Below are 20,081 nucleotides of genomic sequence, written 5' to 3' on the forward strand. Positions count from 1 at the left end.
AATCAGGAAATCTTCAGTTTTGTTTCAGGTCCCACATTATCTATCTTTATTACTTGAGACAAATAGCTTTGTCCCTCTGAATCTCAGATCAATCATTTGTTGATTGTGAAGATCCCTTTCAACTGTAATGTGGTACATCTGAATTTACATTTGCATTAAGTAAGTGTGGGATTTGAAAAATACAAGTCTGGTGTCATCTCTGCACATCTTCTACAATGCAAAACAAGGCAGGGGCAATAAATCTGCAATTTTATTAATCTCCTGGTTAATGACTAATCATATAAAATTATTGGGCCAATGAAAAAAATTAGTAAAGTCTCTAATCTGATATTAGAAACTTTGCCACCATTTAATATTAATTAATTAATTTTTAATTTTATGAGTACATAGTAATTATCAATACTTATGGGTTATATGGGATAATTTATACAAGCATGTGTAATAATCACAATAATGTAATTCACACTTGGGGTGAATGGACTATCCATCACCTAAAGCACTTATCCTCTGTGTCACAAACAATGTCATAAAAATATAGAACACTTCACACATTTGCACGCCATCCCTGCACAGGGAACATGCTAATCTTCTCTGTATGTTTCAGTTTTAACCTAAGTGCTGCTGAAGTGAAGACCACCATTTTAATTGTTCATTTGCACTGAAAATATTTTCAAGGCAACTGCATAGGCAGCAGTATGGAGGAGATCAGGAATAGACATTATTATTAACCATTAGAATAGGATGGCTAAGAACCTTGATTGATGAATCTATTTCTATGTCTTATAACAGCTAAATCTGCAGCTCATGCCAATGGCTTGATACCTGCTTCAAGGTAATTAAATTATTTCCAAATAATGTAATGATCGTTTCAACTTCCAACTACTTCTAAAAAGAAGAAATATACTTCTGTGTCAACTAGCATTAAATTTATTTTGGTTTAAAGATATATTTTTCTCAAACCGAGCAAATTTTTAAAAATCTGTAATTGTCTTTTCTAGTTTATGAAATAACTTCTCCCAAGTGTAACGTCGGCTGTGAATCTATCTAAAATAGTGAGATGATAGTCTCAAATAAGTTTCTTGGGTCAATTTACCACTGCAAGCCACTATACTGTTACATCCAGGCAGAACAGGCTAACCACAGTTAAGTGTTTTCGATTTATTCTTGTTTTTCCTGCCCATTTCATTTACCTTTTGATGTCTTTTATCTCCCAGCAACATGCAAACCTATAAGGCAGAGAATGTGGTAGATATTTCTTGAGTAGCTTCTCAGGTTCACCTTTGAAGAAGAGCTTAAAAACAGCTATGCCTTATTGGTATGCAACTATGTCAACCTGAGTGGTTTTAATTTTTTTCTTTTACTACTGAATACCAGCGAAAGTGTCTGGTGCTATTAGCAACAAATTATGCTGCCCATAACTTATAATTAGAAGAATATTAGCATTTTCACTCCTTGCTTCTAACAAAAATGTTTTATTCTTAAGTTTTTAGTCTAACAATATTGAAAATTTACTATGGTATAATTGGAATACAGTGACATGTTCGCTTTTTAAAAACTCCTCATTTTAAAAATATTCCCTAGATAAATTTTCTGCATAGTTTCCAGTAATTCATGCCTATGACCCCATGTAAAGTTTCCTTGGCAGGGAAATTCAGAGTTTAAAATGACTTTTCACTATAGAAATTTATATATTTAAATCTTGTTGTCCTGTTGAAAGATAATTAGGAATCTATTTAGTAGAGTCCTTTCTTGGTACAATATGCATGGCTATGACAAAATAGTGATGCAAAGCACTGTTTTAATATCACATGTTGACTTTTATATTGAAATAAAAAATGCATTTTTACTGATGTTTATTTGTATGTGATTCTTAACATTAGATCAGTTTTAAATATGACAGTAATCATTTGCGATTTTTCCTACAGGGAACATAACAGCTTGAATTAACAAGCTTTAATGTAAGCATCACAATAATGAATAAAATATTGTTCCATCCAGACTCACAGAGCAAATATGTGTATATATATTATATATATATAAGATATATTTGTGAAATATATGTATGAAATATGTACATATGTATTTGTGAAATATGTATTTCTGGACTAATATCTGAGCAATTTAGAGCTATAATAATTATTCTTTTATTAGTTAATAATCTGTAGCTCACATTCAGTCCTAACTCTCTGCAATGAACTGCTTGCTCAGCAGATGGCTTTTGAATAACTTGGATTCCTGAGTCCATGTCTGTCTCCCCAGCTCCTTCCTGATCATGGGCCTTTTGAATAGCTTCTTACCTAGGGAGAAAAGATATAAAATCCACTTTGGATATTTGTCCAACAATAACTAAGAGCAGAAGAATCAGCGGCGGATAGACTATACACAAAAGCCAACCCAAAATAACATTCTCCTTAATTTCCAGATGTCTTTTCATTTTTTGACTTAAGTGATATCCTCCACAGTCCCAGCAGATTTTCAGGAGGCTAAACAGGAGTCATGTCCCCATTCAAATATCACCCTTAATAGTATTTCTGTAGGTCAGAAAACTATAGTTTACTTGTCTTCTCCTTTCATCCCGAGTCTCTTCCACACTTTCGCAAACAAAACATGCCTGAAGAGATGCTACATAGAATTTCCTCGGGAGATGGCAGTGGTTTGGCCAAGCATTTGGAAGCTATGCTTAGTGACCCTGCTCATCAGGGCACTTAAGGAGAAAGCATCCTACTATGTGACAAAGAAAAAGACTTGGAGCTAAAGGGCCTGTGATGGTGGTCTTTGAAGTCAAGCTATAACTACCCACTTTAGCTAAAATTTCAGACACTAGAAAATAGAACTGCTTTTTAAAACTAAGAATTGAACCACAGTATCTGTAAAATATGACCATTTAAGCGATAGTATAAGGAGTCTGGTGATGTACTAAATGTGACTATTAAAAAAAAAAAAATCTCCTGAAACTCTTTCTTGACTTAGTGCCCAGGCGCAATGTGGACAGAAGGGAGAGATCCCATAGCCTCTCAGCCATGCCATATTGGAATGGATTTTTGCTAGTTTGCCCAGTCTTCCTTCAGCTACTCATGTTTTGTCCAGATCCAAAGATTCTGTTGACTTCAAAGGGAGTTTCGAATAAAGCAAGATGAAAAGGGCAGGGGTGGGGGGGACTGTGATTTTCAAATTGAACCCTGCAGAACAAAATATTTTTAGCAAGACACAAGATAATGGATTTTTTTTAATTTCAGAAGAATGATATTTTTCTTCTTTGTTTATTCTTACCAACATAAAGCACAATCTCTGTTCCTACAGTGAAGAGTCTTGAATATGTCTTTTTTCTAAATAAGCTTAGTGAAAGGTTGTGGTTTCCCTAGCAACAGATGACTTCTTTCTATATTTTGCTCTTTGGGGAAAAAACATACTTTGGCTTTATAAAGAGCCTTTCATTTTGGGTATCAAAGCATTTTATGGCCAAATTGTCACCCTGCCTCAGCAAAGCAGATGAATAACACCCTCCCCACTTTATAGATGGGGGAGGAAAATGGCAGCTGGAACTGACAGCTGCAGTGGGAATCATCTGCTGCCTTATGAGATCTTTGCCAAGGGAGGATGGCAGAAACACCCTAAGGTAACTCACAATAATTTATACCTCTTATGATTCCCTCCCCTTGAGTGTAGGTAGGACCTGTGACTTGCTTCTAACAAATAGAATATAGCAAGGTGGTAAAACGTCACGCCTTTGCTTAGGTTACATTACATAAAACTCCATCATAGCACACTGGAGAAGCGGATTCCTGTTGTCTTTCAAAAAGCCAGTAGCCATGCTGTGAACACCTATGTAAAGGGCCATGCAGAGGCCTTTTGGAGATGAGAGCAACTTTCAGCCAACAGCCAATAAAAAGCTGGGGCTCTCAGACCTATAGCTGCAAGGAAATAGTTTTTCCTACAGCTTGGAAGAGAACATCAAGCTCCAGAAAGGAACAAAGGCAAGCTGACAGCCTGATTACAGATTTTAAGACTCTGAGCAATGGTGCCAGATAAGCCATAGGAAGTCTCCTGACCAATGGAAACTATGAGATAATAAATATTTAAGCCACTAAGATTGTTACGCAGTGGTAGATAACTAGTAGGGGGGCTATACAAATGGATAATTGTTAAGCTGACTAGAGAGAAGTTAGAAGACAATGAAAAGGAGGGTAATAGGATAAAGACTTGGAAGACAGATCCACGTAGGATTATATTCAGATTTGGCACTTAATATCTTACCCTCTTTAAACCACAATTCCTTCATTTGCAGAATGGAGATAATACCCACCTCTGCAAGCTATGATAAAGATGAAAAATTATGGCTCTAAAAGTATCTGGCATTGTACCTGTCACATAGTATGTGTGCAGTAAATGATAGCTAGCAGTACATATAGTTGTAACATGAAAACGAGAGCTCTGTTTCTAGAGCTCTCATAATTGCAATATGAACAGAGGGCATTTTTAAAGCTAATTCACTTGAGCAGTTCAAGAAAGCATCTCACCTTTCACCCCATTAGGAGTTCACAGTACCTGGAGCAAAGGTGGTAGAATTGACAGGCTTAATCTACTTGGAATCTTGGCAGTAGAAAGCCTCCTGCTTGTATGGTGGCTTCTCTTGTGTTCTGTTTATTTTATTCTATTTTAAGGGATACATTGAGGACATTATCTAGGATCACAATATTGTGAGGCATCTGGATGCTGGAGAATGAGCCATTGCTGGCCACTTATCCTGAGATATACCCAAGTGGATTATCCATCCGTAGAAGTTTCTGTGAGGAGACAAGGGAGAGGAAGGAATTGAGGAAGAGCGGGGATGAGTGCAGAATCATAGAAGATGCAGAATGAGAACAAGGAAGGTGTCACTTTTATGGCTAGAGTGTGTCTTGCATGGACAAATCGCTGCCTAAAACATGATATGTGAGCGTAGACAGATATGACTCTGGGTTATAAAAAACTGAAGAGGGAAGACTCAAGTAAGAGGGTTACCTAAATGTGAACAGTTCTATGGCCAATCGGAAGCCTGCTGCCAAGTTTTTGGGTTTTCTCTGCCTCTAATGTAGGTTTCAAGAAAGGATGTCTGGTAAGATAAGCTCACTGTTCTGACTGGAACCTGGAAATGGTTTGACCTCATTTATTATATAGAAAATACGAGATTCTCCCACGCCTCCCTTCCTGAACTAGAGTTTTCTCCTAGAGTGACCAAGTGTAAGATGGCTTCGGCAGACAAAGAATTGTCACCTAGCAACAATTTATCAAATCACTTCTTTGGAAAGATTCATTCGTAGTTACAAGATTTGCATAGTTAAATTTGTAAACTCTGTGATTTATATATGTTTTTTCATCCATGAATTCACAGAGGCATGCATCTTTAAATAAATGGCAAAAAAATTGGCATTTATAATAAATACCCTTTTCTACTAACAATGCTTGATTAAGAAATGTAATGTAATTAAGCACTCAAGAGATTAGGTGCCCTGCCAGAAGTCATTTAAAATATAAAAGCAATGTGAACCTCTCAAAAAAAAAAAAAGAGAGAGAGAGAAATTCTAATTTTTCTCTATGATCAGTGCTTTAATGCCATTTTTTCTTGATTTGAAATATCAAATTTGCAAAAAATCACCCTCCTCCCTTTTAGGTCCCATGCTTTGCCAGTACCCTAAACTTAGCTCAGGATCTTATGTCCCCTAGAAAATGAGACTAAGAATGCATTCTTGTACAAGTGCTTTCAAGACAGCTCTCCTAGGAGGAACCTATAAGGAAGTGAGGGAAGCAGAGTAGGGGCCTGGGAAGAAGCGAGACATAGATGCGAGTTCAGCTGGACACTAGCTTCAGGCTGAGCCCACAAGGTGTTCTAGGGCCCAAATGGTAGTCCATAGTAGTTCCAGCTCTAGGTGAGGCAGCTGGGATTTTGTTCTGCATATGAGCCAGCCATTGATGGTGGTTGTGGGCTGCTCCTGAGTCAGGAATAACATCCCAGGAATTTTTAAGCTAGGTGGCTCCCACTGGTGAATAAGAAATCTCCAGAGATGAGTACCACTCACAGCCATGAGTCCTTAGCAGTCAACATCGTACACAACTGGAGAATGGGTACACCAGTCTAGGAAGGGGGAATTGGGGTAGGAAACCAGGAGCTCTCATTACATTCAGTGTGCTTATCGGGGATTCAGCACTATCTACTTCACAGTGAGACCTTCTTTAAAGACTTTCAGACAAATAGACAAATAGAGTACATATTTACCTACATCATGTGGTTTAAAAGGCACACTATCCATCTCAGGAGGCTGGATACTCCACAACTTGTGTTTCTTTGGGTTAAACATTCCTCTCTTCAAATAATCCTCATACATAATGGAAATTAAGAGGTAACATGAGATCCTCCAAAATGAGAGTTAGCTTTTCAAAGACAAAAGGGACTTACAGCGATGGAAGAGCGTTGGCTGGGGAGGTGAACAAGAGCATCCAGAGTTGGAGGTGTAGGCACCCAAGACACTCTCGCCTCATTTTCCAATTTGCCCAGGGCTGGTACTGACTACATCAGCTACTCCACCCTCAACTCCAGCAGGCTCAATGGGTAGGTTGCACCACTATTGATCCAGGCTGACTACAACTACGATATGAGCAGAGCCCTTCATAAGATTAATCATATGAACGAGACTGAGAAACAAAGAACATGGAACAAAAGAGAAGCAGCAGAATACAGATGTTTCATACCTTAAGATGCAAACTGCCTGTACCTGGAACAAACTCCCAGAGTACTCACAGGGAAAGAAAGCAATTCAAAGTCTGTGGGTTGGTGGGGAGGAAATAGAGCTGAGGATATTGATAATCAAAGATGGTAATTTCAAACTATTTTGAAATAAATGGCAAGTCAGCATTGTTTAGGGGAAAGGATTTATTAAGGAATCAGTTTCTTACAAATTATGATTTAAAGGAAAATCAACCTTTGAGAAAATTCACAATTAATGAAGAAAGGGAGAACCCCACACTGTCAGAACAGCAAACTGCTGATCTCCGAAATTTGAGCTTCAGCTGTTAGATCAGTGTGCAAGTAGCAAAAGCCAGGCAGTTAAGAATCCTACAATGAAATAGGTGCAGAGAGGGAAAGCAAGGCTATGACCTTGCACATTCATGAATGATTTATTTGGTGGAAAGCCAAGTCCACTTGGGAACTGCATATATTTCATAACTTTGCTGGTTGTAATGAACTTCTCCATTTGAACTAAGTGTGAATAATGCAGCCATGCTGCTGCCTAAGATTTTATGAGATAGGCCTTTATTTTATCCTGATTTCCCAGCAGTCACAAAAGAGAAAGGGAGAGAGAAAGATAAAGAGCAAACTACTCTTTAGCAGGAAGCAAGCCACTTTTCCTGATCAGATTTGAAGAACTGGCCTTTCTCTAACCATTGAAAAGGAAAGAATTGTATCTCTAAAAGTACCAAGGAAAGCATTGTAAAAGAAATTTTTTTTCAGGATACTCGCATTGGTATAGATACATAAATGTGTTTCTCTACGCAAAGTTTCAATTTGAATGAGAATATCTAACAATTTACTAAAAAGCTCTTCTCTATATCATGTTTGCTGTTTTTCATGATCACTCAAAATGTCTCCTATTATTTGAAAGTAGAAGTATTTTTAATACAAGCTATAAAACAGTAGTTATTTTCTTCAACACCACAATAGTTGCTTGAATAACAACAACAATAATTAACATTTAATGAATTTTCCATGCCAGAAAATATCCTAAGTGCTTTACATATATTAAACATTTAATTCTCAGAACATTCCTTTGAGATGGTATTATGGCTAATTTTATCTGTCAGCCTGGCCATAGTGTCCAGATATTTGATCCAACATTATTCTGGATGTTTCTGTAAAGGTGTTTTGGCTGAGATTAACATTAAAACTCTTCAACTTTGAGTAAAACAGATTACCCTCCATAAAGTGGTGAACCTCAGTCAATCAATCACTGTTGAAGGCCTTACTAGAAAAAGACTGACCTTCCCCAAGCAGAAAGGAATTCTGCCAACAGACTGCCTTCACATTCAAACAGCAACTTTTCCCTTTTTCTCCAGCTTACCAGCCTACATCATCTGGTTTGGGGATTACCAAACCACCGCAATCACAGAAGCAAATTTCTTAAAATAAATTTGTGCCCTCTCCTTTTCTCTCTCATGCTCTCATGCTGCATGAATGTATATACATACTCACATAACCCTTCTTTGTTCTGGAAAACCCTGACTAATACAGACAGGTTTTATTTATTTATTAATAAATGAGAAAACTGAGACCTTTTGGCCAAATTTGTCTTGAATCAACTTGGAACCTCTGACTTATTTTGTAGCATTTCTTAAATTTCTTCTTTACCGTTCAAAGCAACTGAACTATAAGGTCCATAGGGAATCAGACACACCATGTAGTTGAGGCCGCGCATATAAACATGACTTTGTTTATTCCATAGACAAGAAATTAATGAGTAATTATAAACAAAAGCAGTCTGTTAGTTTCACTCTGCGTCATCATGAAAACAAAGACATGCAATAACTTTTACCTCTTTCACCAAGGTTGTGTTTCCTAAAATTGTTCCCTCCCAAGTCTGCCAAGATCAAAACCTCCCATTATGAGGGGACCTAATTAAACTTAAGAGCTTCTGCACAGCAAAAGAAACAGCCATTAGAGTGAACTGGCAACCAACAGAATGGGAAAAAATTTTTGCAATCTACCCATTTGACAAAGGACTAATATTCAGAGTCTACAAAGAACTTAAACAAATTTACAAGAAAAGGACAAACAACCCCATCGAAAAGTGGGTGAAAGATATGGACAGACACTTTTCAAAAGAAGACATTTATGTGGCCAACAAACATATGAAAAAATGCTCATCATCACTGGTCATTAAAGAAATGCAAATCAAAACTACATTGAGATACCAACTCATGCCAGTTAGAATGGTGATCATTAGAAAATCTGGAGACAACAGACATTGGAGAGGATGTGGAGAAATAGGAATGCTGTTACACTGTTGATGGGAGTGTAAATTAATTCGACCATTGTGGAAGACAGTGTGGCAATTACTCAAGGGTCTAGAACCAGAAATACCTTTTGACCCAGCAATTCCATTACTGGGTATTTACCTAAAGGATTATAAGTTGTTCTATTATAAAGACACATGCACACATATGTTCATTGTGGCACTGTGTACAATAGCAAAGACTTGGAACCAACCCAAATGCCCATCAAGGATAGACTGGATAAATTAAATGTGGCACATATACACCATGGAATACTATGCAGACATAAAAAAGATGAGTTCATGTCCTTTGCAGGGACATGGATAAAGCTGGAAACCATCATTCTCAGCAAGCTGACACAAGAACAGAAAACCAAACACCACATGTTCTCACTCATGAGTGTTGAACAATGAGAACACATGGATACAGGAAGAGGAACATCACACACTGGGGCCTGTTGGGGGGTGGGGTGGGGCTAGGTGAGACAAATATGGTCCCACCCAAGAGAAAACAGTTTGGAAGCCCATCTTGTCTTTGAAGTCAATAGAGACCAATGTGTGATGATGAGCTAATTACCTTTTTAGAGCTTCAGTTTGTTTACTCACAGCATGGGTACATCAATAACTGTCTCGTCTTTTTTGTCTTTCATTCTCCCATGTCTGTTTCTCCAGCTTCAGAAACCCCCATTGTTTCTCCCAATATTCTCTTTACTTTCCTTCCTACTCTAGTTTTTAATCCCTATAATTTTTCCTCCATTCTATTCCAGGGTGACTTTTTTTTTTTTTAAATAAAAAAAGAAGAAAACCTTAAGGGAGACCAGTCTGTCTCCGCTGAAGACATTAATAGCTTTCCATTGGTTTTTATTGTTTGAGCTCCACATTTTGTACTGGCTTTAACTTATTATTCCATATGCTAACTCAGGCCTGCTCAGCTGTTCTGACCTCCCTCTACCTCTTCTATTTTCTAAACTCCTCACCTGCTGATCCTTCCCACATACTCACTATACTTTGAACCAGGACACCTAAACCACCTGCTATTTCACAAGCACATCAAGCTTTTTTGTTTTTGCTTGACACAGGGTGTCATTCTGTTACCCATGCTGGAGTGCAGTGACAGGATCATATCTTGCTGCAGGCTTGACCTCCCAGGCCCAAGCAATCCTCCCACCTCAGCCTCCCAAGTAGCTGGGATCACAGTTCCGTCATTTTTTCTTTTGGTAGAGATAGGGTCTCCCCATGTTGCCCAGGCTACATTCAAACTTCTGGGCTCAAGCGGTCCTCCAGCCTGGACCTCTCAAAGAGCTGGGATTACAGGCACAATCCACCACATCTGGCCTACACCATTTTTTAAAATTTTTCACTACTTTTGAATATGTATCCTTTTTTATTTGAACTGATCTCTTTCAGTCATTAATATCAGATTTTTCAATCCCCCAACATACACACGTGTGCAGACCACACACGCACACACACACACATACACACACACACACACACGCACACACACTTCTCATCAAAAGCAGTCAAATATCTTCTTTTTTGGAAATCAATCCTGGCTATGACTTCTTTGGTCCCTTTTTAAGTATCACCACCAAGCCTTTTGTACACACTTGTATTAAAGAACATATTTGCAATCTATTACAACTCTCTTTATATATATTTGTTTCTTTTTTACATTGTTGCTTGGGGGCCACAGTTATGCTCTATTTACCTTTAACTCTCATTGCCTATCATAGAAAGTATTCAATAAATGTTTGTCTTTTGGAAAAACCCACATAAAATACTAAATCACTAAGTCGCTATGTCAATAAGCACTGGCTTCCCCCGATTTTAAGAAAAGGTAGCCAGTATGAAATAGCAAGAAGCTTACCAGTAGGAGGAATTGGGAACACCTGAGTCTTAAATCTTGCTCTTATAGAGAGCTGCTGATTTGTCCTGGGGTTTCTCCCTTACTTCTCTGTGCCTGTGTTTCTTTAATTATCATACAAAGAGAGTAAACCAGCTTTTTGAGCATTTTACTTAAATGCTTAACTATATTCATGCTTAGTTGGTTTACGGCTGTTTGGATGTTTCTGCACGATGCCAAATATATGAATGAAAAATAAAAACTCAATTGCCTAGAGTTCTAATACATGATGCCAGAAAATTCCAATGGGGAAATGATAATGCGTGAAATGTATATGTAAAATATCTTGTTTTGCATAGTTTATGAAATTAATAGTTTTTAACACATTGTCAGATGCATTGTTTCATTTTTATTATCACAACATTCTTGAATTATTATTTTCTTCATATAGATGAAGCCTCTGAGTCTTAGAGATGTTAAGAAATTTGCTCAAGTTACAAAGGTAATGAAAAAGAGCTAGACTGGAATCTTCTAAAAAGATCAGTTATAATGAAGATATTCAAACAAGAGATTAAATTGTTCACTTTTTAGGAGTAATATGGAATCAAAATAGTAGAACTGTAGTCTTCATCACAGTCAGTCTCATCAACATATTATTTTTGAATGTTTGAAATGAAAGAAAGGACACGCAGGAGAAAGATAGAGGAAGACACAGAATATTTTACATTATTAGGTAAAACATAGTTAAGTACATATTAGAGTAAAACATTATTTTTTAGAATATTAAAAATGTTATTTTTTCCAAAATTCACATCTAGGCAGCTTGTTCTAAAGTTAAATGTCAACAATTTTATTTTTTATTTATACATAAATTGTGCATGCCAAAGTTCTCCTACATCATTTTCTAGTCCACTGGCAATTGCTTCTCTTCCAAGTTATCAAGTTCATTTATTTTTGGTTATCACAATCTGTTCATATTTTTCCAATTCATCCTTTTATTAAATGAGAAAAGCTATCAGATAAATCTATTTAGAAAATGAACAGCTAGTCCAAAAAAAGCATCTGTAATGCTTCATAATACTGTTCAAAAGTGTTTTTATGGCCTGCTATTCATTCAAAGTGCTGTGTCAATTTACTAATTTGAACATAAGACAATACATCATTTTTATCAATTTTAAAACATGTATTTTCATAACTCAAACATTCTTCTGATTAGTACTAGAAAAGAAAATATCACCTTACGGGGAAGAAGAAGTGAAAAGAATCCAAAATGACTATTTAATGAATAATTATCTACAAACTTTTAAATGTCTTTTGCTGCTCTTCCCTTCTACCATTTAGCACTCATTGAATTTTCCTTGGTTTCTGTTTATGAATTTATTTTTGCAAATGTTTTCTGTAGGTATTTCAGGGACCTAAATTATGTGAAAAGAACCTCTTTAAAGAAGTAAATAAAATCTTTCTATACTTAAAATTTTAGGTTACGCCACCGTGGCACATGTATACCTATGTAACAAACCTGCATGTTCTGCACATGTATCCCAGAACTTAAAGAAAAATTAAAAAAAAAAATCTTAGGTTATAAAGTACGCACATGTATCCCAGAACTTAAAGAAAAATTAAAAAAAAATCTTAGGTTATAAAGTACAATTCATTGAAGATATGTAGTCCTTGACAGAAAAAAAAAATGAACATATACACAGGTTCTCTGTTTGATCTCACTTGGAAATTAATATTTATTGCCCTTACTTTACAGATAAGAAGAATCTAAGAAGGTAAATGACTCAAAGAGCTTGAGGATACAGTAAAAGAGAAAAAGTGTTGGAGAGGTGCCTAAGGGCACAGCACCAAATTCAGAAGCAGAGGGAGGGACCTGCCATCGTCTGGGCCTAGAGGGAAAAGGAAAGGATAGGTTCAGATGCAGGTGAGTGAGGTAACTCCCATCTGGTGTCCTCCCATGGAAAGATCATCTGATAAGAATGAGAAAGAGTGGACTTGATAGAGATCAGGGAGGAGGGTGGCGAAAGCATTGAATGGCCACTATTGGAAATCAGAGAGAGAACTGCCAAGCGAACTGTCAATAAAAGCATTTGTTCATTTCACTTATCCATGTGCTATAACCATTGTTATTATTATTACTTCAAACAAGTTATCTTTTACATCAATTAAAAATACAAAAAATAGTATTTATTTTACCTTAAAAGAAAGCAGTTAAATGGGCCCATTTACTTGCTGTAACAGGATTTGATCTGTATTTTAAATATACAACGAGAGCTTCTACCTCTCAGATTTTCTTCATTAGAGAGGCAAGCCAGAAACAGGTGCCCACTGAAAAAAAGCAAAGAAAGAAGCTTAACCAGTTTTACAGTAATGTGTGACACATCAATTATTTTATTTTATTTTTTTTGAGACGGAGTTTCACTCTTGTTATCCAGGCTGGAGTGCAATGGCGCGATCTCAGCTCACCGCAACCTCAGCCTCCTGGGTTCAGGCAATTCTCCTGCCTCAACCTCCTCAGTAGCTGGGATTACAGGCACGCGCCACCATGCCCAGCTAATTTTTTGTATTTTTGGTAGAGACAGGGTTTCACCATGTTGACCAGGATGGTCTCGATCTCTTGACCTCGTGATCCACCCGCCTCGGCCTCCCAAAGTGCTGGGATTACAGGCTTGAGCCACCGCGCCCGGCCCAATTATTTTAACTGGAGGGGTGTCTTCAGGTTTTTTATTTTTAGGACTAAATATTTTACTTCTACTTTGTATTATGAAATATTTCAATCATGTAGAAAACTATAAAATAATACATGCAAATACAACAACAGCTTTGTCAACTTTCATATTTTACCATATTTGCCTCAGAGTCTTTTTAGGAAATTAGATGTATCAGACACAATTAAAACCCACCGTATATCTGAATTTCATTCCCTTCTTTTCTTCCTCAGACAAAACTTCTATTCTAAATTTGGTATTTATCATTCTTGCACATAATTTTACCATTGTGCTACATATGTGCATATCAATAAACTATTTTGTTTTCTTAGGCATGTTTTTCAATTCCATAATGGCATAGAATTGTATCTATTATTCTTCAACTTGCATTCTTTATTCTTTATATTCTTTATCAACATTGTCCATGTTTATGTATATGACACTATCTATTCGCTTTAACTGCTAAATAGAATTCTACTGCATGAAAATGCCACCATTTATCTATTATTCAATTGATGAGTAAATTGCTTCCAGTCTTTCTCTTAAAACCAGTGCCTCAGTGAAAATTTTTGCCATGTGCTTCTTTATGCATATGTACCTAGAAGTTAAATTTCCAGGTCAAAGCCTTGAGCATCTTGAAAATGTGATCATATTATTTTTCAAAATGGTTGTACCAAGTTTCACTCTCACCTTCAATGCTATGTATGAGAGTTCCTATTCCACCACATCTTTAAAAGCATTTAATATTTTCAGATTAAAATATAAGTCCAACCTGATGAATGTGACATGATATTTCATTTGTGTTTTAATTTGCATTTTCCTAACAATGATATAATTTAGATTTTTATTGCCAATTTGAATTTATTCATCTATGAATTATAAGTTAATTTTACATATTTTATTTTTCTTAATGTGTAATTATTTATACATTCTCAATACAAAACCTTTTATGGAAATATTTTTTTCCTAAGATATAACTCATTTCATTTTTTATTATAGCATCTTCTGAAATGAAGAAATTTGTAATTTTAATATAAATTTAATTATTTATAATTTTAATTATAAACTTAATTATAAACTTTTGGCTTGTGCTTTTTATACCTTAAGAGAGGTTCCCTTATGTTGAAATTATAATGATTTTCTTCAATATTTTTGCCAGATATTTTAAAGGGCTGTTTTTTCACATTTAGGTCTTTAATCTACCTGAAATGAATTTATGTGTACTGTGAGATAGGGATTTAACTTTATTGTCCCCACATCATGTGTTCCATAGGCCATCTGTCCTCCATGGATTTGTAATAACACCTGTATAATTTATGAAGCTTCTTCATACTATGGTGTCTTGGCCAGGTGCGATAGCTCAAGCCTGTCATCCCAGCACTGTGGGAGGCCGAGGCAGGCGGATCACCTAAGGTCAGGAGTTCAAGACAAGCCAGGCCAACATGGCAAAACCCCATCTCTACTAAAAATACAAAAATTAGCTGGGTCTGTGGGTGGTGGCGCCTGTAATCCCAGCTACTTGGGAGGCTGAGGTAGGAGGATTGCTTGAAGCTGGGAGGCGGAGGTTGTAGTGAGCCAAGATTGTGCCACTGCACTCCAGCCTGGGAGAGAGACTAAGACCCCATCTCAAAAAAAAAAAAAAGAATGTATCTCATTCTTAACAATCAGTTGCATACCTTCAGTTTGGTATTCAAACTTTGCGTCAATTTGTCACTTTTTATGCTTTTGCCACTTTATTATCCAAAGTCTTCATATCTGCTAAGGTGAATTTATACCATTTGTAATCCTTAAATTTTATGGCTATTCTTAGTCCTTTACTGACACATGAGAATTTTTGAATCAGCTTCTTAATTTCAAGTTTGGTAATAAAATTACCAAAACTCTATTGGGATTTTAAGTGAGATTGTATTAAAAAATTAATTAATAGCTAAGTTACATATTTGTTATTTTCAAGTCTCCAATTTAAAGCTACATACTTCTCTTTGTAGCATCTAAAACTTCCTTTGATGGATTTTAGCTTGGTGTTTAATTTTCTGTCTTCCAAATACTACATTTAAACAAATATACAAATGTTAATTGTAAATAGAACTACAATTAACGTTTGTATATTTACATTGCTGTTGTCTTAGGTAGTTTTAATGCTTTGCCTGTACACTCTCTTGGATTTTCTATGTAGACCACATTTTTATCTGTAAATTGAGAGAGTTATATTTACTTTTTTCAAGGAAAATTACACCTTTTATTTCTTGTTCTTAACTGACTGAGCTGGTTAAAACTTCTAGCACAATTTGATGAGAGGCACCCTTTTATGATGCTTGACATGAATTGGAATACTCCTAATGATAAATATAAAATTTAGTCTTGATATCTGGTGGAAATACAGGATATTCCTATTTTAGTTCTAGTTTTCTATGAATTTATATTTTGAATTGTAATAGAAAATATTATCAGATGCCTCTTCTGTCTTATACAGTTAATTTTTCTTTGCATCTTTTGGGTTAATTAACAGATTTTTCTAATGTTAAAAATCTCTTATTTTCCTGGTATAAATCCAGTTTGCTAAAGATGCTTACAGTCTTTAATACAAACACTGTAATATAAAATGAATTGCATTGTTTCCTAATATTTGTGAGAAAATAAAATGCATTTTCTCATAATTTTTTTCTTGTATTCTGTTTGATTTTTTTGTATCAAAATTATATTCTCTCATAAAATGAGTTGAGAATCATTCTTTCATTTTTTAGTCTCAGGAAGGGTTTCCTGAAGATAAAATCTGCTCCTTAAATGTCATTTGCTAAAACATCTAGATCTGACCTTTGCTTAAAGAAGGCAGGTTGGAGATGCATATTTTCCTCTGCTCCCTCCCAAAATGAAGGAATTTATAAAGCTGAAAAATAGTTGGACAAATGATAACTGTCTTAGACAAATTGAGTAACCTGAATCCTAAACAGTCTGCAAACCAAGCAAAGAAGAAACACAGTTACCGCCTCAGAAGGGAAAACTTTCAGAAAGGGGTGTAACAGGTATGTCTAGAAGCAGGAGTGAAGGTAAAACTGATGACAGGTGAAAACACAGAGCTAAAAATGGGTATAAAATTTGAAAATTGATTAAGAAAAATTAAATTGCAAAATGGTTTCTCCCATACCAGCAGAAGACTGGAAATTTATTCGTTAAAGAGAATAAAACCAAAGGTGGGAAACTATATAATAAACTGAGGCATTTAATTGAAAACTTATGTAAGAAATATGGTAGCCCCAGTATTTTGCATGAATCACTCTGTGAATTTTGGCACCAAGGATTCTATAGTCCAGGAAGGAGACTGAATACAAGAAGTTTGTCTATAGTTTTGCCAAATAAAATTTGAATTTCATACAAAGAATAAATACTTATACTTAATGTAAGTATGTCCCCATTTAATAATTGGATCACATTTACCCCAAAAAAATCTCTTTATTTTTTTCTGAAAATATAGTTTAGTTGGGCATCCTTATATTTTTATTTGCTACATCTGGCAACCCTGCTTGTTTGGAGAATCGGACCAGCCTATGAAAAAGTACCCAAAGTTACTTATGTTAGATGTCCCGTGAACTGTCTATATTTAAAATGCCCCATATATGTGCAAAGACCTTTCCATCAGCTTTTTAATGTTCCACGTTTCTTTATCAGCACTCAATGAATCAGAGTCCTCTTTATTCACCATAGAAACTGCTAATACTTGAATTAACAATACAAGTTTCACTTGGTGGTTAGTGTACATATATAGAGCCCATGTCTGTAAGTATCAATGCCTTGTGCTCGTTTCTTCAACATGAAAATTTACTATTTTCTTTTTATTTTCTCCAAGTTACATTTAAATTGCCTGCTTTATTTTTTATTTACTTTTTCAACTTTTTAGAAAGTACATGTGCAGGTTTGTTACAAAGGAAGATTTTGTCATGTTGAAGTTTGGAATATGAATGAATTATCACCCAGGCAGTGAGCTTAGTACTCAATAGGTGGTTTCTTTCAACCCTTGTCTGTTCCCTTCTTGTATTCCCCAGTGTCTACTGTTCTTATTTTTATGATCATGTGTACCCAATGTTTGGCTCACACTTATAAGTGAGAACATGTGGCATCTGGTTTTCTGTTTCCATGTTAGTTTGCTTAGGATAATGGTTTCTAGCTACGTCCATGTTACCATAAAGGACACAATTTCATTCTGTTTTATAGCTGTGTAATATTCCATGGTGTATATACACCACATTTTCTTTATCCAATCCTCTGTAGACAGGCACCTTGGTGGATTCCATGTCTCTGTTATTGTGAACAGTGTTGCCATGAACATACCAGTGCATGTGATTTTTTGGTAGAACAATTTCTTTTTCTTTGGGTATATACCCAGTAGGGGGATGGCTGGGTCAAGTGGTAGTCCAGTTCTGTTTTTTCAGAAACCTCCAAAGTGCTCTGCACAGTGGCTGAACTAATTTACACCAATGCTATACAAGTGTTTCTTTCTCTCTGCAGCCTCACCAACATCCGTTATATTTTGATTTTTTAACCAAACCTTCGCTGACTGGTGTAAGATGATATATCATGGATTGGATTTGCGCATCTCTGATAATTATTGATGTTGAGTGATTTTTCATATGTTTGTTGGCTGCTTGTATGTCCTCTTTTGTGAATTATCTATTCGTGTCCTTTGCCCATTTTTTAATAGGGTTATTTGCATTTTGCTTGCTGATTTAAGTTCCTTATAGATTCTGCATATTAGACCTTTGTTGGATGCATTTTTTTTGTTTGTTTGTTTGTTTGTTTGAGATGGAGTTTCGCTCTTGTTACCCAGGCTGGAGTGCAATGGCGCGATCTCGGCTCACCGCAAACGCCGCCTCCTGGGTTCAGGCAATTCTCCTGCCTCAGCCTCCTGAGTAGCTGGGATTACAGGCACGCGCCACCATGCCCAGCGGATGCATTTTTTGAATATTTTCCTCCCATTCTGTAGGTTGTCTGTTTACTCTGTTGATAATTTCTCTTGCTGTGCAGGAGCTCCTTAGTTTAATTATGTCCCCTTTATCGATTTTTGGTTTTGTTGCAATTACTTTTGAAGTCTTAGCCATACATTTTTTGCCAAGGCCTATACCAAGAAGAGTATTTCCTAGATTTCCTTCCAGGATTTTTATAGTCTGAAGTCTTACATTTAAGTGTTTAATCCATCTTGAGTTAATTTTTTTATATGGTGATGGACCACAGTCCAGTTTCATTTTTTTCTGTATATGGCTAGCCAGTATCCTAGCACCATATATTGAACAGGAAGTCCTTTTCCCATTGCTTATTTTTGTCAACTTTGTCAAAGATTTCAGATAGTTGTAGGTGTGTGGCTTTATTTCTGAGTCTTCTATTCTGTTTCGTTGGTCTATGTGTCTCTTTTGAACCAATATCATGCTGTGTTGATTATGGTAGCCTTGTAGTATAGTTTAAAGTTGTTAGTGTGATATCTCTGCCCTTTTTTTTTTTTTTTTTGGCTTAGGATTGCCTTGGCTATTCAGGCTCTTTTTAGGTTCCATATGAATTTTATAAAAGATTTTCTAATTCTGTGAAAAATGATGTTGGTTGTTTGACAGGAATAATGTTGAGTCTGTAAATCACTTTGGTCAGTATGGTCATTTTAATTACGTTAATTTTTCTAATCTATTAGCATGAGACGTTTGTTCATTTATTTGTGTTGTCTCCAATTTCTTTCAGCAGTTTTTCTGCAAATCTCCTTGTAGAAATCTTTCACCTCCTTAATTAACTATGTTCCTAGGTATTTCATTCATTTTGTGGTCATTATAAATGGGACTGCATCCTTGGGAAGTCCACTATTTTCCACCATATATATATATATTATATATATATTATATATTATATATACATTATATATATATTATATATTATATATACATTATATATATGTTATATATATTTTATATATAATATAATATATATGATATATATATATATTAACCATCATAAAGCAAACAACTCATTATAAATGGGACTGCATCCTTGGGAATTCCACTATTTTCCACCATAGATAGATATATTATATATATATATATATATATATATATATAAAATATATGTTGTATATATATAACATATATATATGTTATATATATATGTTATATATATATAATGTTATATATATATAACATATATATATATTTAGTGGAAATGTGTATATATACACACACACACATATATATGTTATATATATATATATTTAGTGGAAATGTGTATATATACACACACACACATGTATATGTTATATATATATATAACTTATATATATATAACATATATATANACACACACACATGTATATGTTATATATATATATAACTTATATATATATAACATATATATATATTTAGTGGAAATGTGTATATATACACACACACATATATATGTTATATATATATAACATATATATATATATTTAGTGGAAATGTGTATATATACACACACACACACACACATATATATGTT

General features: G+C 35.3%; 1 non-coding gene across 1 annotated transcript; it reads right to left on the minus strand.

The window, feature by feature from the left end:
- Positions 1–528: 528 nt before the first annotated feature.
- On the minus strand, positions 529–637 carry LOC119469248. The gene has a single exon (XR_005198058.1). It is a non-coding gene; the product is annotated as a U6 spliceosomal RNA (small nuclear RNA).
- Between the last annotated feature and the right edge of the window lie 19,444 nt (positions 638–20,081).

Source organism: Cebus imitator, unplaced genomic scaffold (genome assembly GCF_001604975.1).
Source record: "Cebus imitator isolate Cc_AM_T3 unplaced genomic scaffold, Cebus_imitator-1.0 Scaffold610, whole genome shotgun sequence".
NCBI lineage: Eukaryota > Metazoa > Chordata > Mammalia > Primates > Cebidae > Cebus > Cebus imitator.